We start from the raw sequence: 24561 nt of genomic DNA, 5'->3' as shown, positions 1-24561 counted from the left end.
AATTCTTTATTTCTTCTTTAAAAAGTGCACCGAGCTTTAGATTTAAGGTAACATATTTGATTGCGCATTTAAAATATGAAAATCCATTATGGGTTACTCAACTTGAAAATGCTTTGATTTAAGTAAATTTTATTTTATGAATTTTATACGAAATAATGAAAAATTATGTCGCATTTTCTTAATCATGATCTTTATTTTTATGTCAAAGTGTAGTCAAAACGAGAAATGACATTAGACATTCATTTAAGCATAAAATGATTCAGATCCATAATATATGATCAAATAAAGATCACATCCTTCAATAATTTTCTTAAACATATGAACTCAAATTACCTGTGGGTAATTGTTGTTCTAATATATTTAAGCAAAAGAATTTTATAAGCACTTGACATTATAACAATTATGACTGGAAATTATTTGACGTCACTGTGGTGATTGCCAAACGACTCAAAAATAATGTCATTATTATAATAACTCAATAGTTGTTGAACCTTGCTTTATGGTTTGGCATATTAATTCATGCTTACAATAAACCTTTTATTATTGCTAAGATAAAACACTCTAGTATCACTATGGTGATAACGAAAGAGTTTTGGCATAATGATCTTAAGGACAATAATCTCATTCGATAAAAAAAATATCAACATTGGGAGAAAAACTCATAGCATAATGCACAAGCACACAAACCATATCATAATGCACAACACAAATTTAATGGTGTCAAAAATGGTTTTGATCATAAAATTTATAATGAAACTCGATAAAAAAATCGTTTTATTGTTTCGATAAAGCGGAAGTGTAAACTAATTTACAATAAAAATTGGTTTCATTAGTTTTAAAATTAATACTTTCTCATTATCTTAATATTAACTAACACGTAAACTTGCCCACAATAAAATATTAATGTTTCCAATTTTTGATGTCTTAATAACCATTCACGTTATGAAAATATTCTGTTTATCTTCATTTGCTTTGGAGCACTTATTGATTCATTCCATAAAGATATAATGCCTAATAAATATTTTCTCATTTATATCATATCTCCAATTTACCTCCCTTTCACATACAAGGCAAGTAGAATATATGGACTTTAATGGAACAATTATGCATGTTTATGATTACCTGATGTCGACATTCTTCCATTTCATTTATCATCATTATTAAGGTCATTATTACCTCATATGCTCATTATATACCATTATTTAAAAATAATATTCTTACAATGATTTTTTCTATTGTTTACATGCCAAAAATAAAATCATCAGGCCAAAAATAATCTCATTAAGCAAAAAATGTTAATTTTTATTTACATAAATAAAAGGGTAGGACATTAGTATTAAATAAAAATATATTTTCCTCCAACATTAAGTAGGTCATTAATGCAGAAATATATTTTTTCTTCCAAAATCAAGAGAGAGATAATATAAAATATATAAGAAATCATAAGTAATAATGGCCACAAGATCTTAAATTACCATAATTCTCAACTGACTTGATTTTGATGAGATAATGAAAAATTACACAGGATTTTTGACGAGGGAATGGAAAATCACACAGAAACTTGATGTGTGAGTATGATATGGGTCATGATAGTTAGATGAGAACAGGAATGCAATTCCATAAGAATGATTATGATCACATAAAAATAAAATAAATACTCAAACCAAAATTTTATTTTCCCCGATATTATTATTGCATATAATAACGGACGATCATGTGTTCTAAACACAAGCTCTATATGCCAACTATAAGATTTAATTTATAGAAACATAATTTAGGATCGTTGAACTTCATGATAATCACACGATAAAATAAGCAAGAATTGTTAATGGAGAATACCTGGTAGCGCTAATCCGTGTTACAATACCGATCATCTTTGTAGCCGCGGTAATACCTTGTGGAGGTCATGGTTTCTCTCTCTTAACCTTAGTCATAATGAGTAAAATCCTTGGATACAATAGTAATGGTTATTGTTTCCCTTTCATAGGTAGAGAGAGGACCAAGTTCCTAGGGTTTTAGTATTAGACATTAGATCTCGTCCGTCCATCAAGGAAGAGCATAAATAGGATACTAATTCTTTATATAAACCATGGATTAGATATTTAGCAATATCCTAAATATAACCAGATTCTCACATGGGCCCAATAGGGATAATTATCATATAAGAAATTATCTTACAGAAGACACGATAATAAACTAATGACTCAAAATCAACAGTGACATAAACTAATATATTCTAATGTAGATTTAAAAAAATTCTCAATATCAATGCCACCGATTTGAAGACACGATAATAAGAATGATTTCGAGTAATTTTTATTAGTTGAAAATGCGGGGGTATAACAACCGCACCCAAAAATTCGTTTGGAAATCCGAGAGGACTTACTCCAATATACTTTCTAGAGAATCAACTAGACAGTCAGACTCAATTTAGAGAAAAGTATATACAAGAGTGTAATATCTCTATCTCTTAATTCAATCTGCAATCAACAAATAGAAATTTGCGAGCCCTATTGAATATAAGAGTAGTAACTTTAACAAGATATTATGGAATCACAAACGATGAGACGAAGATGTTTGTGATTACTTTTTATCTTGCCTATCGGAGATATCTCGAGCCAATTATTCCAATTGTACTCAATAAAATAGAAACAACAAGATCAGATCACGCAACTACAAAGAAAATAGTTGGGCCTGGCTTCACAATCCCAATGAAGTCTTCAAGTGGTTAACCTACAAGGTCTCGAGAGAAACCTAAGGTTAAAGGAGAATCGACTCTAGTTATGCAATTAGTAACACATAGAGGTGTGAGGATTAGGTTTCCCAGTTGCTAGAGTTCTCTTTTATATAGTTTTCAAATCAGGATTTGCAATCTAAGTTACCTTGGTAACAAAGCATTCAATATTCACCGTTAGATGAAAAACCTGATTCAACCAAGTTAATATATTTCAACCGTGAGATCGAACTTAGCTTGTTACACACAAATGAACAGTACCCTCATTTTAGGTTTATGCAACTGTACCTAAACGTGTACACCATGTTGGTTCAATAATAGTTAACCGAGGTTAGCCATATGATTACTCTCATATCAACCTTGTTCATCTTAAACATAACTAGTTCAAATGACTCAAATGGAACTAGTTAAAGAGTTGTTCAATTGCTATATTCCCATTGAATTATACAAGAACACAATTAAAGAAAAATCGGTTTTCACTCGAATAAATTCATGAACATTATATCCATAGTTTGCAAAGATTGCATTCCTTATTATATAAATGTTTAAGTTCATGTACACAACCGATTTAAGAACTTTAACCTTCAAGTATGCAAACGGGTACGCATACTTGAAATAGCCGGACCAAAATTGTGTTTCGCCAGTACGCAAAGGGGTACGCGAACTTCCAATTACAGCAGAAATATTCGGACATGAACCTTACGCCAGTACGCGAACGGGTGTGCATACTTAGGTTCCCGGATATCTCAAGCCAGCAGGTACGCGTACGGGTACGCATACTATGGTTCTCGGACATGGATTATATATGTCAAGAGTACACAACATGGCATATCCAATAATAATTAAGTGTTCGAAACTCTTATTTCAATCATTTAAACTTTCTTAGAGGATGACAATAGCCGTTTTCACACACTATTAGCATCAAAGCAATTTTCAAGTTATTGAAATAATCATAACGAAACATTCCAAGTTTACATTAAATGATTGTATCACACAAACCATGTAAGATGTTTCTCGGAAATTTTCACATGATCATATATTGACTTGCGTCAAGAATATAAGATGAACTTGGTCGAAGCGAAAGCTTTCCAACACATATTCCGAGAAATATGTAAGCGAGTTAAACTCAACTCGAAATCTCAAATGTGTATAATAGAAAACTATATCGTAACACGACTTATGTCTCAATATAGGAGATAGAGTAAAAATATACTTTCCAAGTGATAGATGAGTTTCAGTCTCCACATACCTTTTGTTGGTGAAGTTCCACAAGCTCTCCTTAGTAGTTATTCGTCTTCAAATGATGAACGCCGTGAAGTCTAAGGCTCAACTACACAATCTATGTCCTAGTCCGAGACATCTATAAGTAGACTAGAAATCAAGACTTATAGTTTTGATCACTAACATTGACAAACATGCTTGAGATAGCAATGCATGCGAGTTCGACCGAGCAGTACTCTAACAATCTCCCCCTTTGACAATTTTAGTGACAAAACTATCAATACATATGGATTACAAAATAAATAAAACTTTGTAGCTTCTCATCCAAATGCTTGATCTCCTTGGAATCTTCAACACGACTCGAAATATTCGTCACTTCCAAGTACTCCATGATTCTAAACGTGTTCAACTCAGGATCATAGTTCTTGAAGATCCGTAGCGATAAGTGATTATCGTCGTATGCGTCAAAAATAAATTACTCTCTCACTTACTCAAAATATATAATATAGCAAGGGAAAGAAAGGATCGTTCCCACAGAGAGGACTAGGTTGTGAATATGTTTCGATTTCTTATGTAAAGCAAGGGAGGGATTTTTCTGATTTTTAATAAACTAAGTTATACTAAACACAAATAAAGCAAAGAAAACACGCAAATCAAGATGTAAAGATATTGGTTAAGGATTTTGTTTTCATTCACAAACATGTCCATGTCTTAATAACTAGAATTGATATTTAATCTCTCATTATCAAAATTCCTAGAATACCTTGTCGAAAGGATATCCCGCTAATTTCCTCTTGTCATCAACAAACACATTAAAAGATGTGAATATGAATTCTACCAAAAGAATAACCTAACGCCTTACGCTAATCAAGTTCAATTCCCATGGAGCATTAAGATTAATGAAATAAGGCTAATTAATGCAATCGAAATACATTGCGCAAACAATTTAACAAAGCTCATGGTTCACATATGATTACAAGGATGTATCATTACAAGTTATAACCATATTTATGCTACTTGTATTCAAGGATTATCGCTCGATGATGAACCCTAAACTAGCTATAGATATAAATATGAGTTCCACCAATTTGCAACTTGACAAAAAAACAATCCATCATGTTGTAATACGTCAATCATACAACTATATTTTCAGAGAATTATGAACGATAAATATGAGACAAAACTAATATATTGAATCAAAGAATCATGTTATGTGAAATCCAATTAATCCATAACGAGTGATGGAACCAGGAAATTACGTCTGGGCGAGCTAATTTCTTTTTTCATTCATTTCAATTTCAATAAAAATAAATGCAGTGAAATACCTAACACGAGCATTGCACGATGTGTCATCGTATTGCCTTCTTTTCCTTAAAGCACAAAGCAATGAATCAAATATGTTCACATTATGGAAATCAGTACATCTAGAATTGACCTACATTATATATGCGACAAGTAGAGAGGAGACGAAACCTTAAATTTGGAAAACATATTAATATGTCGTAAGTCATAATTTCGATTTGACTAGACGGCCGAAGGCCGCCCGATTTTTTTCTGGTATTCTAAGTTATTTTTGAGTTTGTGAAAATAATGAAAGGATTGTTAAATTATAAAACATTTTAAATTTGTGTATATAAGCATAACAAATCATGACATCTGTTAAAGATAATTAATAGGGGGAAAACCATTTTTGCTAAAGAGAAAGTCGGTTTTGGAGTGGATTAAAAAAAAAACTCATCTCCCACTAATAATCGTTTTTATTTTCATTTTTATTTTCCATACCACTCTTGTTAACTAAAAAGTAAAAATTAGATGGCACAACCCAAATTCATTACTTTAATTTCAAAAGACATGATTTGCACGGAAACGGAGTTCAAAATTATATTTGCTGTCCACCTTTTATCTTACCTTTCCTAATGGCGCGACCCAAATTCAAAGGGAAGTAGGAGCCAAGGGCTGAAGGAATAAGGACATATTATTACTTCCCACATTGACAATCACATTTTAAAGCTGACCCTAGCTTAGGACTGCCTTGTATGTGGAAAATGACAATTTCTCAATTAACGGAGCCAAGTTACTTAATCAAGTGATGATAAAAGCAATACGAAAAGATCTCGATCTCCAACGATCAGATTGTGCACGCACCGCCATCTAAGTTTGCATTCATGTACTCTAGTTGCTTCAAAAAAACAAAACAAAAAAGTACTCTAGTTATTAGGCTTAGTTAATTGAATGGAAAATTAAAATTAAAATAATTATTGCTAATGAGAAAGTATTTTTTTAAATCCACCTCGAAATTGGCTTTCCTTTTATTAAAAGTGGCTTTCTCCCTAACAACTATCCTTTTAAATTTGTAGGGATTATTACCAATAGGTACTAATATAGTGGTCTTAGTTAGTGTCAGGTCTGTCCATTAAGTACTCACTAACCGGAGGTCCTTCTTCTTCGATTTTGGACCAAAAATTCAATTCCAGAGTCCATACACGTGTGATACCTAAGAAGTACATTTTCTAAATTCTCTAAAATAGCCCACCTTATAAACACGGTAAAAAGAGATTATGTTTAATTTATTTTCATTTCATTTTCATCTTTCTTCCTCAATGAAAAATGTCTGCGAGAGATCCGGCTATGAAAGGTTTGTGATTAGTCTCTTTGTGTTTCCGATCTTAAAATGGATTTTAGATTTGTAATCATTGTATCATAATTTACGTATTCATATATAAATTTTCAAAAAGAAACGCCTTTTGACTTTTTTTTTTCCGTCTCTAAAATCATAGATCTGATAAAACGAAGCATCTCAATGATTGTGTATACAATCTTAACGAAAAAATATAGTTCACTTTTGAAAAATGATAAGATCTAATCGTTAATTGATTTTTTCACTGTGTTTTTAATTTCCATGCTTGATTTGTTACGTATTTCTTTCATTTCCATAAAAATAGTTTAGATCTACATGGGTAATCATGTTTGTTCTTCATTTCGTCATTTGGTTCGGCTATATTAGTTTCATTTTGTTGGTTTTAGATTTATTTCAGTTTGGTTTTGTGTATGAATTAACAGTACATATATGCAATACTGACTAAAAACATAACTTATTCTTGAAAATCTGATCATATAGTGGATTTTATGTGTTTTTGTTTTGATTGATGTTCTTATTTTGTGTTTGTGGCCATCTTTTTATAAATTCGTTCATAGTTATGGTTTCTATGTTGTTAGTTTTGGCATGATCCTACAGTACATATATGTCATACTGAAAAACGCTTTGATTTTAATTATACTACAGTATAATCATTTATTTTATATGATCCGGCACGGTACACAGTGAAAAACTGTTTAAATTTTGTTATACTTTTAAATTCATCACTTAATACCGAAGATAAAATGATTTCTTTGTATCTATAAGATATATACATCTATCTTATAATTATAGTGGTTTTATTATTGTCCAAAGAATTGAATAATATACTGTCAACAAATCGAGTGCATAATTCATATACTGGATGGAAATCAATCCTTAGCGTCCAGGAATATCAAGATTGGGCAAGGAATAGGGTATGAAGGATATGCATGAGATTGAACTGTTCAGGTTTATTACTTGAATTATGAACTGGGAGCATATTTGATATACTGCCAATTAAATGAGTGCATAGTTGATATACCGTGAGTGTATCAAGTTTTGTTTTGATATATTTGAAGAGAAAATAAAACCACTAAGTTTTCTGAACAGTGCATATCAAATGTACTGATTATAATACTAGACTTTATACTTGAATATAAGGCATTAATTTAGTTTTATTTTATTTTTTAATTTCCATATCATGGTACATTAATCTCAATAAGAATTGTCGCCTAGTCCATTGTCCAATTGTTAGGTTGTCTTATCACTTATTCAAATTAGCAGTGTATTAGAAATCGTTTTTTATATTTTTGTTCTTATTTTATGCAAGTAAGTTGTGCATTTTAAATTCCATTGATTATTTATGATATTTTCTTATGATTTTCAGATCCTTGATGAAGAGTTAGAAGGTCCAACAGATCAGTTCGACTAAGAGAATAAATTTCAATTTCCAAGGTTTTCTAGTAAGTGTCTTGTGTATTCTTTTTACCATGATCTTATTCTGATTGCACTTGCACATAAATAAACACCGTTTTTAGAAGCATTTCTTACGTTCCCAATAACATGTCCATTTGTTGATGGTGTAATAAATGAGAGAGTAATTTGCTAATCCCCTTGCAACCAAGAAGTTTTGAATACGTCCGTCTTCAAAAGTAATTTTGAATTATACGTGTGTAAGTATCCCTAGTCTCCCCGCCGTATAGATATAGAGTATATAATTGGCATCTGCCCTGTTTGGTGACCTATGGAAATTACCTCTCTTGGCCCATAATTTTTTAAGAAAACACCATGTATAAGTGCTGCACTCATGCGAAAAGCAGTGTATAAATGATGTACTGTGATATTTCAGATCTAATATTTGTTATAATATATTTATTTCTTCAAACTTATGGATCTAAATTATTAATATTTTTCTGCAACAGTATATACGGATAGATGCCTATTTGAATTTTAAACGGTTCGGCGGATATGTACTCGATTAATTGCTGCAATTTTCGGCTTCTTGTTCTTAGTGAGACATACTACCACCTAGCCACCATTTCAGCTTAAAAGATACTTGCATTGTGGACTCACTTTTCCACTGAATAATAGAACGATTATAACCAATTTAACTAGAACATAAAAACACATACAACATATCCATTACCTTCAAACTCTTGATTACACTAAAACATAATATAACATATTACACGATATTCATCATCTACGGATACTTGATTAAACTAGAACCTAAATGATTAAACTAGAACATAAAAACGCATTACATCACCTTCAAACTCTTGATTAACAAAACATAAAAACACATTACATCATAATTATTACCTTTGAACTAATCAGTCAATTCCACTTACTGACAGCTAGCACATTTTCAGAAACATTTTCCATATGTACTTTTTGCTTTAGAACGGTGCGTTTCCATGAGAGGATTACTACCAAGAGTTGTCGCATGGAATCATGTTTTTGCATTCGCTATTTTTTCCTTTAGGTTTGAAGTTTTTGCACAATTCTTCTATTGTTTCTTCTTTTTTACTTTTCACAGCATCCTCTAGCAACTATGTTTCTTCTTCTTTACCTTTCTTCTATTGTTTCTTCTTTTTTACCTTTTTTACCTAATCTTATCTATTACTGACTCAATTACCTTATTGATGCCGGAACAACCTCTTTGTGGACACTTAGAATACATCCAAGGGGACTGCATCAGACTACAATTATCCATGAAACATAATGGAAAAACGTCTTCGAATTCCAAATATACTATTTGTTTTCTTTTGCTTTTAGAAAACATTTTTTGACGATGTTGAATGAGAATGAATTGGGTAAGTTGTTTTTTTTTGAGAAAGAATGATATAATATTGCGTGTGTTAGAGCATTGCTCGGTCGAACTCGCATGCGTTGCTATCTCAAGCATGTTTGTCAATGTTAGTGATCAAAACTATAAGTCTTGATTTGTATCCTATTTATAGATGTCTCGGACTAGGACATAGTTTGTATAGTTGAGCTTAGACTTCACGAGGTTTATCACTTGAAGACGAAGAACTACTAATAAGAGCTTGTGGAACTTCATCGACAAAAGGTATGTGGAGACTTAAACTCATCTATCACTTGGAAAGTCTATTTCTACTCTATCTCCTATATTGAGACATAAGTCGTATTGCGATATAGTTTTCTGTATACGCATTTGAGATTTCGAGCTGAGTATATCTCGCTTACATATTTCTCGAAATATGTGTTGGTAAGCTTTTTCTTCGACCAAGTTCATCTTATATCATGAGAAAATTACCGAGTAACATCTTACATGGTTTGTGTAATACAATCATTTGGTATAAGACTTGGAATGTTTCGATAATGATTATTTCAATATCTTGAAAATTGCTTTGATGCTAATAGTGTGTGAAAACGGCTATTATAATTACAGAAGAATGTTTCAAATTTTTAATGATTGAAATAAAGAGTTTAGAATCTTGTAACCATCTTTGGATATAAGCATAGTGTGTTCGCACATTAGTGTATAAGTCCAAAACCGGGAACCTAAAGTATGCATACTTGTGTGTATTCAAAATGGTTGAAGGAAACTGGATAAGTATGCGTACCCATACGCATACTGGCGGAAGTTCACGTCCGTGAATTTCTGCTGATGTTGGAATTTCAAAACCAACACATTCAGTTACCTAAGTGCGCGTACCTGTACGCGTACTGGCGGAAAGTTCACGTCCGTGAATTTCTGATGAGTTTGGAAACCAAACCAAACTCAAATCCGGTTACTTAAGTACGCATACCCGTACGCATACTTAAGTGGTTACTTTCTAAAATCGGTTGTACATGAACTTAAACATTTATCAACAAGGAATGCAATATTTGCAAACCATGGCTATAATGTTCATGTATTGATTCGAGTGAATCAAACCGATTTTGTTTCAATTGTGTTCTTGTATAAATCCATGAGAATATAGAAATTGAACAACTCTTTAACTAGTTTCATTTGGGTCATTTGAACTAGTTATGGTTAAGATGAATAAGGTTGGTGTGAGATTAATCATATGGCTAACCTCGGTTAACTATTTGTGAACCAACATGGTGTACACGTTTGGGTACGGTTACATAAACCTAATTGAAGGTACATTTCATTTTTGTGTAACAAGCTAAGTTCGATCTAACGGTTGAAAGATATTAGCTTGGTTAAATCAGGTTTTTCATCTAACGATGAATATTGAATGCTTTGTTACTAAGGTAACTTGGATCACAAACCTTGATTTGAAAACTATATAAAAGATAACTCTAGCAACTGGGAAACCTAATCCCAACACCTCATGTGTGTTACTAGTTGCATAACTAGAGTCGATTCTCCTTTAACCTTAGGTTTCTTCTCGATACCCTGTAGGTTAACGACTTGAAGACTTCATTGGGATTGTGAAGCCAGACCCAACTATTGTGATTGAGTGCAACTGTAAAATTAGCTTGAGATTTATATCTCCGATAGGAAATATATAAAAGTAGTCACAAACACCTTAGTCTCATCGTTTGTGATTCCATAGTAACTTGTTTCGCTAGTCGATTAAGTTTATTGTGAGGTGTTTGATAATACTAGGATGTTCTTCGGGAATATAAGTCCGGTTTATCAATTGGTTCCTGTTCACCTGGATTTATCAAAAGACGGAACAAAAACTCTTGGGTATTTCTGTGGGAGACAGATTTATTTAATCTTTTAGACTTTTCTGTGTGAGACAAATTTGTTTATCAAGTCTTCGACTTTGGGTCGTAGCAACTCTTAGTTGTAAGTGAATCAAGTGTGTAGTATCCTGCTGAGATCATAGACGTAAGGAGCACAACTGTACCTTGAATCATTGTGAGATTGATTAGGGTTCAACTAGAGTCCAGTACGAATTTAATTGGTAGTAGGCTAGTGTCTGTAGCAGCTTAATATAGTGTGGTGTTCAATCTGGACTACGTCCCGGGGTTTTTCTACATTTGCGGTTTCCTCGTTAACAAAATTCTGGTGTCTATGTTATTTCTTTTCCACATTATATTTTTTTATATAATTGAAATGTCACAGGTTGTACGTTAAGATCAATCAATTAGAATATCCAATCCCTGGTTGTTGATTTACATTGATTGACACTTGAACATTGGTTTTTGGTACTGTTCAAGTAATTTTCTTATATTCAACCGGGCTCGCAGATTTCTATTTGCTGATTGCGGATTGAATTAAGAGTTAGAGATATTAAACTCTTTGATATACTTTATTCTAATTTGAGTCTGACTGTCTAGTTGATTCTCTCGAAAGTGTATTGGATTATGTCCTCTTAGATTGCCAAACAAATTGTTGGGTGCGGTTGTTAGACCCACGCATTTTCAATTGGTATCAGAGCAGGCAAACACGTTAAAGACCTTACAAGTCTGTATTTGTAGCTATCTGATATGGACAGAGGTGTTATCTCTATAAACGTACCACCAGTCTTCGATGACTCAAATTACTTATGGTGGAAAATTGCTACACATGCCTTTCTTCAAGCGTGTGATTTTCAATCATGGGTTTATGTAGTTAGTGGCTATGATGCTCCTGTTGTGGCAGCAGGGAATGCGACCGTTTCAAAGAACATTGGTGCATACGATGCCGTAGAGATACTTGCTGCAAAGCAAAACTCCGACGGTTTAAATGCCATCATACATGCCATTACCCCAGATCTTCAGTACCATATGACTACGTGCACTCGGTCTAAAGATGCTTGGGATATATTAGAAATCGTATTCGAAGGAAATACCAGTGAAAAGGAAGCTAGGATTCAAAACCTTAATTTTGATTGGGAAAACCTTCGTATGACAGATGAAGATTCATTTGATGAATTTAATCACAAAGTTTCTGAAATTGTTAATGCATCTTTTGCATTGGGTAAGACTATTCCTGAAAAGGACATTGTAATGAAAATTCTCAGATCGCTGCCATCTAGATACGATTCTAAGAATCATGCCATCGTTGAAGGAAATAACCTTGATGCTCTCTCCATAAATACGTTGGTTGGGAAGCTAAAGATCTTTGATCATGAGTGTACATCCAAAATTGGAAAGGATGTTGCCTTCAAAGCACATAGGAACACTAAATTACTTGACAAAAGTAAAAGTTATGTCTCTGAGGATGATATTTCTGAGACAGATTCATCAGATGAGATCTTGACAAACCAGTCTCTATGATCACAAGACAGTTTAGGGATCTTCTATTGAAGAGAAGTAAACGGTTTTCCAGAGATAAACCTAGGTCGTCAGTTAAACCTCACAATCACATTCCTTCTAAAAACAGGGATGCTGACGAGGATGATGACGAGGATATGCCACAGTTCTTTAAGTGGAAAGGTTTTGGTCATTTTGCAAATGAGTGTCTGAATCGTAGAAAATACACTAGAAACAAAGGTCTTGCTGCAACCCTTGATGAATTGTATGATCACTATGATTCCAATGAAGACGAAAAATCAAGTGTTGCACTTCTTTGTGAAGATATTGATTTTGATAATTATAGAAATACATACATCAATCTTGATATCCTTCCATAAGAAGACTCAACCAATCTGGAAGAAGAAATTAACCTTTCTGTTGGAAACTCTATGTCTGATTTTTCAGGTTCCACTCTGTACCTAACAGCTTGCACATCTCGGGCGTCTGAATCATCTTATCCAGTGACATGTTCTTATTGTTCATTCAAGGGCCATGAACTTTCGAATTGTTTCAAGTATAAACACAAGATGAGACATGTCAAGAGACTTCAAAGAAGAGAAAATCGCCTAGCAAACAAGCTCAAACTTGTTCAAAAAACCGCTGATGTATGTAAGATTTTATCCTCTTCAAAAAAGTTGGTTTCCAAAGACATGTCAAGACCACTAGAGAAAAGAGTATGGTCTAAACAATTTGATAGACATGGTTCTATGAATTCCTTTCAAAAAGGTTATGGTGTACAAATTGTTGTTCACCGTAGCACAACTTGATTGTGTTGTTTTTGTGCATCTTATCTCATGTGCCTGATCAAAAGAGACAAGATTATGCACACCTCAGGCTTTAAGAAAAGAAAAGTAGTTTTTTTTTTTAGTTTTTTTTTTTGCTTTGGTTTGCAAATTTTGGAATTTTTTCGTATCTAATTGATATTGGAAGGGACCTCTCTGTCTTATGAAAGAGGGTTATTCTCGACAATTCTTCTCTCTCTAGGGTTGTGAATTGTGCGGGCGTGAACCTATGCTGTTTAAGGTTCCGTGACCCTACATTCTTTTTTCCTTCTCTGAAACTCTTTTCATCTTAAGACTGCCTGTTGAGTTTAAATTGTGATTTCCTCTCACAAACCCATACACGTATGGAGACTCCAAGCATCATGTATTCTGATGGAAAAGATGTTAATATGATTGTTAAGCCATCAATCATGAAGGAAAAAGATAAATCTCTGTTACCTCCAACTTTGAAAAGAAAAAAAAAGGAATGTGAGGAAGCCAAGAGCTGTTCCTTCAAATTATCAGAAGTTTTCTGATGTTCTTGAAGAGTTGAAGGAAGCAAGGAAGGAGATTCAGCAAATAAAATCTTTTGTTTTGAGAACTCTCGAAATTTAGAAGGCCCTGGTTCGACATCATCAGCCTAAAAGGTTTGTTGGAATTGACTCTTTTCTCCATGAACCTTATGTTCCCATGGCTGTTGACGACAAGGAGTTCGAGGACGATAAAGATTCTTCAGAGGTCTCAATCTCTAGTTAATCTTCTTTTGAGAATTTATTTCTTGTGTTTTTAAAAGAATAACTAGGGTTTGGAATATCCATTATTGTGAGTACACATAGCTATGTCCAACGATTTTCATCTTTAATGTTTTTAGATTTATTTATTTAAATTCTAAGTTTTTTGGAAGATGATTTTTGTAATTTTAATCTTTATGATTTTAAATATTTCAAATTGTTATGGGATATGTTGTTTACGTCCGAGAACCTGTGACTGTCCTATACTTGTTCAAAAGTTATCTCTATTATGTCGGTATGAAAGTATTGACAGAAGATAGAATGAACTTTTGACATTACAAAACTTAAAGCCTTTATGTCATTGCTTTGATGGCAGAAAGGATAAAACTTTTGTTTACAAGGATTAAATCTATTGTATGTCATTGTGCAAGTAGTGATGGAAAATAGAATGAATCCTTGTCTATTCCACAGTATTGGTCAATCTCCGATCCACAGTTTTGTGCATATACTGTGTTGCTCCATAAGTTTTCTTATGTTTGAGCATGACCAATTGAATTGATCATTCTCTTTTGGTCAGTTTAGTTGTTGCTCCGTAAGTTCTCTTATGAAGAGCATGACCAATTGAATTGATCACTTTCTTGTGGTTAATTTAGTTGTGTAATTCCGATGAATTAGTCATGGGTTTTCTTGTGGTTAATTTAGTTGTGCATTTCTATTGGATTAATCATGGGTTCTTTTGTGGTTAATTCAATTGAATACTTTGGATTCAAATTCATGTTTTCATGTGATTTGGTTACGTCCAAAGAAATCCTTATTTTCTTGTGAAAGTAAGGTCGCCTTTGTTGTTCTTTCGGGAATGTCATTTTATGGGGGAGAGTTCTTTTTGAACTTGTGCTTAATTGCCAAATCTTTGTGGGGAGTGCGGATGTGGAATATTATAAGGGTTATCTTGTATCTTTATAAACTCATTGATGAATGCATTTAGCTTCGGCTTTATGATGGCATCTAAATAAGTTGATATGGTATTCTCTTCTGGTCATGAAGTATCTATATGAAAATTTCATGAGGATCCCACTAGTTTTCGTACCTTTGCCAATTTATATTGACAAAAACGGGGAGAATTAATGTGTAGTGTGATACTACAAATAAATATGGTTTACGGATCATTATGTAAGGAGGAGTGGTTTTCATGTTGAGATGAAGTATTGACTAAGGGGGAGTGATACATATCACCATAGTGTTATTGTCAAAGTTGTGATACAATTGAAATTTGATGCCGTGTAATAATACTATGACATTGTATAACTATTATTGAGAGCACTTTGTTTTCTCATTGTTATCGCTACGGATCTTCAACAAATATGATGTTGAAATTACAACCTTTAGGATCATGGAGTACTTGGAAGTGACGAAGATTTCGAGTCCCGTTGAAGATGCCAAGGAGATCAAGCATTTGGATGAGAAGCTACAATTTTTATTTATTTTGTAATCCATATGTATTGATAGTTTTGTCACTAAAATTGACAAGGGGGTGTGAATACCAATATTCCGTGGAGCACGTGTCACGATCTTAGTGGCCGCTTACAAGATAACTGTATAGCCATTGATGTACAGAGGAACCTGAGAAGCAGAAGATACCTTCGTAGATCTACTTTATCTTCCCCCAAGAAGGGATACCTCAACGGCTAAGATGAAAATAGTAAAAGCCTAGTCTATGAGGAGGCAGCCGGCGAAGGGACAGAGGTAGATGACATATCTAATCAGAATTAAATGCACAAATCTCTTATCTACATGCATAATCAAAGCACGTGGAGAGAGATGATGTGGTGGTACCAGATTAGCAGAGGCTTGCGGTGAACGAAGGTACAATCTGTACTAAGGTTGGGAAGTTTCCGAAGGAACGTGGGTCAGTTGAGGTGGCAAAGTTCGACTGGAGAAAGCACGCGGCGAACGAAGGTACCATTGGTACGGAAGGTATATCAGGAAACGATGGATCCAAAGACAGCAAAGATATACCTGGAGCAGAAGGGGCTATAAATACCAAGCCTCACCAACAAACTAAAGACATTCAATACCTAGGACAGAAGATCTTGTCTTAAGCTTATACCTCTTTAAGGTTTAGAACTTAAGTATTTACTTCAACTTGAGTTCTCTCTATTACTTTGGGAAGCATTTAAGATCTTTGTAACCATCATAACATAATACAAAGCAATCACTCATTACCCCGTGGACGTAGACTAAAGTCGAACCACGTAATCTCTTGTGTTTCATGATAACTTAGTTCCTTTCACATTATATTTGTGTTCTTTGTTATTATTGTGATCTTGAGTATATTATACTACTTAGCATTATCAGTTCAAAAGAGGCATCAATACTACTTAGTATCTGATTCTTTGAGTTGTATACATTACGTAGACTATAGGAAAACGAGTAGTCACAGTTTGGCGCTAGAAGGTTTTTGCTCATCAACTTGAGTTTTTATATTCCGTAATTAATTTTACTTACGCATCATCTTTAACGAAGAGATCTGAGTTCAACAACGATGGATCTCACTTTCTAGTGATTGGTTCGTCCATTGTTCTCGCAAGTTCTTTGAGTTCATAGCCTCTAAAGACTAGCAATCTCACAGATCTACAAAAGTCTTCACAAAAACGTACACACAAAACGTTAAAACTTTTGTTATGTACTAAAACGCCATTTCCAACAAAGCATCCGTTAGATCTGAGTACCTCTGACTACGGAGGAATCTCAGTGAGATTTTAAGAAAAAAAAAATCTTCTAAAGCATTTAATAACCTTGTTTTTTTTAGAGAGATCTGACAGCCCTTTTTAATTGGTTTTCAATGTTTAAGGTTGTTTCTCCCAAGGGTGTCATAAAAATTTAATACCCGTCTTTCAAAACGTCATTTTTCTGAAAAAAGATGCTTAGCCATCTTCTGTGTCAGAGCATTAATTGCTACTTTTGACGAAGGCACCCAAGTAGCAAATTTCTGCCGTTTTCTGTGACCGCAGGATAAAAAGAGCCAAAGGCATGCAGAAACCAAGTGATGTACCAACAAGCTCACGACCAGCAATCACGAGAGGAAGATCTCAAAGCCGTCTCAAGCAAACCATAGAACCGAAGCATAGGACGGACAAAGTGAAATCGCAAGAAAAACGATTGATAGCAAATCACCTATTCCTGCTGAAGGGATGGGGCAAACATCGGGAGCTCAACCTCTTTACGACATGCCGTCGCTGGAGCATCCCACCATTACGAAGCCACCTGCGGACAACGCAGGGTTACTCAGAACCTTAGTTCCTACAGGACGAGGGTTGGGAAACCTAACTTCGTCATTGAATAAGGAGTGGATAACTCTGAGGATCTGGGCGACAACACTCCTCAGGGTGGTGGAATCCACAATAAAGAACAAATGGCAGCACAAGTAGCAGCTTTACTACTCCGTAACAAGGAGCATGAGGATGCAATGCACGAGATGGTCCAGGAGAACCAGAATCTCAAAGACATGCTGGACATATAGATCGAAGGTTCCCAAACTCACCCTCCGTTAAAAAGGTATGAGAACGGAGCTATCTCATGAAGACGAAGGGTGGATCTTAACCCACCAAATCCAGACGACACGGACTCAACCTACAAGCCCTCTCAATCCTACTATGATGAGGCATTTTCCATAGATGCTCACAATGTGAACATGGTTATGGAGCAAATGGAGAAGATGCGAAAAGAAATACAAGGGCTGAAAACCGGCCATGCAGGCGCAAGACTAGAAGAAGTGCTCCATGAAGCGACAACATCTCCGTTGTCCCTATGCATTTTGAGGGAGCCTATCCCTGCGAAATGCCCAGTACCTGCGTTTCAGACCTACAATGGTACCTCTGACCCCGCAACCCACCTACGATACTACACTCGTGTCCTTTCCCATTGAGAAAGAGATGAGGTAGTACTTTGTAGGTATTTTCCTGCAATCTTGACAGGATCGGCATTGGAGTGGTATGAAAATTTACCAGCAAACTCATTTGACTCCTTTGAGCAATTTTCTACGGTATTCTTGGAGTCATACATGTACAACAAATCAACAAAAGCAGGGTTAGATAGGCTATTTGCTTTAGCTATCGTACCTCAGGAAACATTAATGCAGTACACAGACAGGTGGCAGAAGACGTGCCAAGCAATCGGAAAAGTCAATCCAGAAATTAACATTAATTGCTATAAGTATGGACTTGGTAGAACCTCAGCTATCTTCGTGGAGCTTCACAACAGAGCCCTTTATTTCGAAGGAGAACTCAGGGTTGTCCAAGACCGCTACATCAGACTCGAAGAAATCCATAAGGACAACCCTAGGGAACAAGCAAAGACAACAACAGCTCCACAACGAACCAACTCTCTAGAACCAATTCCGGAGATACCTAAGAAGCAAAATGAGACTGGGGGCAGAACCAGCTCTCGAGACAAAAGATCAAAATACGGAGATGGCAAAGGCATATGAAAAGGAAGAGACGAGTTCGTAGATAAGATCTACACAAAGATAAATACCACATTCTCCCATATCCTAAGCAAGGAAGGATCAAAGCCGGGCTTTCCTTACCCTAATACTAGGGGAAAGCAACCAGATAAACGAAGGAGGCTAAGGAGTACTGCGAGTACCATCAGTACTATGACCATACAACTGATACATGCTATCACCTAAGGAACACAATTCAGAAATTCATAGATGAAGGAAAATTCATGGAGTACGTAGATACAACCAGCTGAAACTGAGGTGGCCCCGAAGAAAAGGGTAGAATTACCTCAAGACGAAAAGACATCAACATGATCACCTTCTCCAACGGAGGTCAAGAAGAACTGCTCGAAGACATCCTCTAGTTAGCTCGAAACAGAAGAAATCTAGAAACCCATGAGGTGTTCAAGCTAAGCGGACCACCTACTAGCACTTGGTAAGAATGGATGGCCACGCCATTAACATTCTCAACAAAAGACGTCAATCAGGAGGTCGAAATACACAATGATCCACTTGTGATCACTCTTCCAATCCATGGATGGTACGTTACGAAGGTCCTCGTTGACGGGAGAAGTTCATTAAATGTATTTTTTTTTACGAACCTTACCTACGCATGGGTTTGTCAGCGGAGTAAATGGATTCTTCCACTTGCATAATAAACGGTTTCAATGGAGCAGTCTCTAGACCAGAAGGAGAAATTATCTTACAGGTACGTGCAGGACCCTTAGTAACCAATATAAGGTTCTGCGTGGTGGAAGCACCTTCGCCCTACAATGTAACCATGGGCATACTATGGGTCCATAGATTACGAGGAACAACCTCGACATATCATCAGTACCTTCGATTTCCTACATCCATGGGTGAAATGGAAATCTAAGGTGATCAGCAAGACGCGAGGCTATGTAATCTAGCAGAGGTCAGATTCAATGAAGAAATAGCTGCTGCACAACAACATGAAAGAAAAAGAGGAAAGGAAAACACCAAAGAAGTGAAGGACGAAGCCTTCTTAGTACCCGAAGCCATCTCAGTTACAGATACAAGCACCTCCGCCACCCCAGAGGCAAAGTCTCTTCCAAATGACAATTACAGAAAATCACTCCTCAACGTCCTCAGAAACAAACCTTCTCACCGGTGGAACCAACAAAAAAAATCAACATCGGAATGGAAGCAGGGCCAAAAATGATCAACATCGGAACTTTACTTGAAGAGGAAGAGGAGATGCAACTACAAAGCCTACTAAGAGACTAAGCAGATGTATTTGCGTGGTCAATGAAGAAATGCCTGGAATTGACCCGAATTTGGTCTCCCACCACCTTCAGCTCAAATCAGAAATACCACCATTCAAGCAACGCATCCGTAAGGTGGCAGACATCTACCAAGAAGCGGTAGAAAAGGAGTTACAAAATCTACTAACCACAGGGTTCATACGAGAAGTCAAGTATCCCACGTGGATATCCAATATGGTGATTGTGCCCAAGAATAACGGAGGCGTACGCATTTGCATCGACTTTAGAAATCTCAACAAAGCGTACCTTAAAGACAGCTACCCGCTGCCAAACATTGGCCAACTAGTCAATGCAACCAAAGGTCACCAGAGGCTATCCTTCATGGATGGATACTTAGGTTACAACCAAATCTCCCTTGCAGAAGAAGACCAGGAGCATACTGCGTTCTTTACCCCACGAGGCTTGTATTGCTATACAAGGATGCCTTTTGGACTAAAGAACGCAGGGGCAACATACCAGCGATTGGTAGACAAAATCTTTAAGCCGTGGATAGGCAAGATACTGGAGGTCTACGTGGACGATATGCTTGTCGAAAGCAAAGAGGATAAAAAACACCTGTGAGACCTAAAGGAAATATTCGAAGCCATGAGAAGCTTTCACATGAAGGTAAACCCGGAAAAATGCACGTTCGGAGTAACCTCAGGAAAATTCCTAGGATAATTGGTAACTAAACGAGGAATAGAAGTAGACCCCGAAAGGGTCAGAGAAGTAATGGAAATGCCATCTCCACAAACACTAAAAAGAGTACAAAAGCTAAATGGAATCTTAGATTCCATGGGAAGATTCGTAGCAAGATCATCAGATAAATGCAAAGCATTTTTCGATACACTAAGGAAATGAAGCAGGTTCATGTGGACCACGAAGTGCGAGCAATCTTTCCAGAAAACCAAGGAATATCTGACTTCAGTACCCATCCTACAGAAGTCGGAGCCAGGTGAAATTATCACCTTGTACTTAACAGCAACAAGCTACGTGTGAGCGCAGTACTGGTACGAGACCAAGGACAAGGAGAAAAGCCCATATACTACATCAGAAAGACACTCAGTTCGGAGGAGCGTAACTACACCAAGGTGGGGCAACTTATATATGCCTTAGTAGTGGCAACACAAAAACTAAGGATATATTTCGACGCACATACCATCCGAGTCTTTACAAAGGCTCAGATAGGACAAATCCTCGACAGCACGGAGAAAATTGGAAAGGTGGCAAAATGGAATGCCATGATCAAGCAATTCCACATAATCTTTGAAACCAGGAAGGCTGAGAAATCACAAATCTTAACAGACTTTCTGGCGGACCTACCTCTCAATGACGAAGCGGAGATAGATGACATCCCAGGAATGGAGGAAGATAAGCAAGAACCAGAAGATCTCTTGGAACCTCAGACTTCACGGAGGTGGGATATATTCGTAGATGGATCCTCCAATGGAGAGGGCGCAGGCATAGGGATTGTAATAACAACCCCTATCGGAGACCGAATCATCTATGCGTTTAGGTTAGAATTCGACCAATACACTAATAACATCACAGAATACGAGACGGTCATGCATGGTCTACGCTTGGCACGGGAGCTAGGCTTATCAGATGTTTGTTTAACTAGTGACTCACAGTTAGTCATTAGACAAATCGTGCTCAAATATCAAACTTTGGATCCAGTACTATCTTCGTACCTAAATTTAGCACAGGAGCATGCGTCAAAGATCAACAATGTTCCATTCAGACATGTCTGTCGAAAAGATAACAGACACGCAGATGCCTTAGCATTCATATCATCAATGCTAAGGGACAGAAATACCACCTCCGTGCAAATCGGAAGGATATACGATCCTTCGATAGAGGGACCAATATCAGAAGCTGAGGAGGCTTTGCTCGTTCAGACTCGATCCATGAGAGAAGCTGAGAAAGGAAAAGAAGACAAAGAAGAACCAGATGACGAAGTCGAAGAATCTGACAAAGACCAATCTATGTCGGACGAAGACAATGAAGACGAAGCGAAGGATGATTGGAGGATTCCAATTCACCAATACCTTGACAAAGGTACCCTACCAGCAGATGTCAAGGAGGCTCGGAAATCAAAAGTAGCAATGTATATATTGCGTGACGGAATACTGTATAGAAGGTCATTTCTTGGACCTCTGATGCGGTGCCTCTCACGAACTGAAGGCAGAAGAGTACTCCATGATATATACAACGGAGATGCCGGCAACCATAGTGGAAGAAGGTCCTTGGCAATCAAATCCAAAATGCAAGGATACTACTGGCTAAGCATGGACGAAGATTCAAAGAACGTGGCTAAGCGCTGTGAGAGATGCCAATGCTCTTCCAGGAAGATTAAAGCACCAACAACGGATCTTAACTCAGTCATCAGCCCTTGGCCATTTTTCAAGTGGGGGGTTGATATTGTTGGACCTTTTATAGAGGGAACCTCGAAGAGAAAATACCTTATTATGGCTACGGATTACTCACCAAGTGGGTGGAAGCAAAGGCTTTGGCGAGAATTAGGGACACAAATGTCTTTAAGTTCTTGTTTGAGCAAATCATATGCAGGTTTGGAATACTGATGAGTGCCAAATATTGTATATATTTATCCCTTTTTGTTGGCATTTAACTCATCTTTTGTGCATTAATTCTACATTTTATCCCATATTCTGTATTTTCATTGTTTTCAAGAATAAATATTTTTCTTACTTAATTTTGCATTTTTAGGTAATAAATAAAGTTTGGATGAATAGCAGAGCGGAAAAGAGCAGAAAAGTAGTGAAAAGCCGGGAGAAATTACACAAGGAAGCCGCGAAGAATGTTGTGCACAAGACCAAAAGGCTAGAAGTGGGCTTGAAGAAGAAGAATTGTCCTTAAAGAAGATATGGGCTTGGCATACCCAAGGCCCAAAACCCTTACTCAAACATATTTCCACTATCCAAGCCCGTCTCGGATTTCAGCCGTCAGATCGAAGCATCTCAGCATCCTACGGTCGCTCCATCATCGCACATCAAACTCCGAAGCCCCCGCTTTACATCGCAACGCCCATCTCCATCTTGGGTCGTCCGTTTTGCTACATCCATTCATCCGACGGTCGCTCAACGCTTACCTCCGTATCGCCGTTGGATCCGCCTACCATCTTCCCATCCATCGCTCCTTGTCGCAGATCATCAAACCGCGATATCCCCGCTTCACACCGTAGAACCCGATACCCTATACCCAAACAAACACTTCCTTTCTCCCAAAACAGTCGAGCTCCTTCCCCTTCTCCCAAAATCAGTTGCAGAACCACCACCACCTCCATGCGCTGTCTCTGCAAACTGTCACTACCTCGCCTTCTCCACCACCATCACTTCTTCCCCGACCGTAGCAGATACCACCATCACGTCCCCTTCTTCTCTAGCCATCTATTACATCAACTTCTCAACCCGAAAACCCTAGTTTAGAAGTTGATGAAATAGGTGAGGTTAGAGACAGAAATTGAAGCAGCCGAGAAGAGCAGGAAGGTCAGAGGAAGCATGGGCCGAGACTACATGGAAGAAATTTCCTCGATTTGGGTGAGTATCACTAACCCTAATTTCTCTGTAATTTGGGGGTTTCTCTAGAAACCCTAATTCATGTTGGGACCGTACCAGGAGAGGATTAGAGTAGGGAAGTGGGCTCAATTAGACCCGTGACATTAGAAAAACAGTAAACCTAATTGTACTGTTTTATTTTGGGATTTTGGGAAAATGGGTGATAACCCTAATTTGATGTTTTGGGTATAAATATAACTTGAGGGTGTGTGTGAGAGGATATGCTGGAATAGCCAGTGTCCAGAACTTAGTTCTGTTAATGTTCAATTTCAGTTTCAGTTTCAAATCAATTTTAGTTAATTTTCAATTTCTGTTTCATTTCATGTTTAATTCCATGTTCATTTAGTTTATGTTTTTATAATTTCTGTTTGTTTCTAATCTCAATTTAGTTTTGTGTTTAATGTTAGTTCACTGTGATGTTTAGTTTCTTCAATTTTCCTAGTGCATGTTCCTGTTGATGTTTGTGTTCCATGTAATGTTAATGTACCTGTTATGTGATACATGTTTAGTGGAATGTTAGGCTAGAAACCTCAGTTCACTGATTTGATTGAGCAATGGGAGAAATTAGTGCTCATAGCAAGCTAATTCTCTTTCCATTCCATTTGTATGCTTAGGATGCATTGTTTTGATTGAGCAATGGGAGAAATTAGTGCTCATAGCAAGCTAATTCTCTTTCCATTCCATTTGTATGCCTAGAGCCACTGCCTTGGCCTTGCATTGTCATCACTGTTAGCTTCACCATCTCCCCTGCCCTTGGCTTAGGCCTTGGTTTACTTCCATTGTTCTTGTAGTTTCATTGTACTTTCATATTTACTTCACTGTTACATTGTGTGTACTTTTCCTCATTCCTTCACTGCCACTGTTTTACTTTCACTTGTCCTTCATTTTGTTTGCTATTTTCTCCTGCTGCATTCACTGCCTTGTTGTGCTGCTGCTGTGCACTGCTTTTGCTGCT

The 24561-nt window shown here is 36.4% G+C and overlaps 1 long non-coding RNA gene across 1 annotated transcript; it reads left to right on the top strand.

Moving 5' to 3' along the window:
• Positions 1–6540: 6540 nt before the first annotated feature.
• On the top strand, positions 6541–9441 carry LOC113285607. The gene is made up of 3 exons (XR_003328786.1): positions 6541–6590; positions 7960–8035; positions 9249–9441. It is a non-coding gene; the product is annotated as an uncharacterized LOC113285607 (long non-coding RNA).
• The last annotated feature ends 15120 nt before the right edge of the window (positions 9442–24561 follow it).

This window comes from Papaver somniferum, chromosome 6, assembly GCF_003573695.1.
Source record: "Papaver somniferum cultivar HN1 chromosome 6, ASM357369v1, whole genome shotgun sequence".
Lineage (NCBI taxonomy): Eukaryota > Viridiplantae > Streptophyta > Magnoliopsida > Ranunculales > Papaveraceae > Papaver > Papaver somniferum.
The sequence above is the reverse complement of the archived record's forward strand: the minus strand, read 5'-3'. Positions and strand labels throughout refer to the sequence as shown.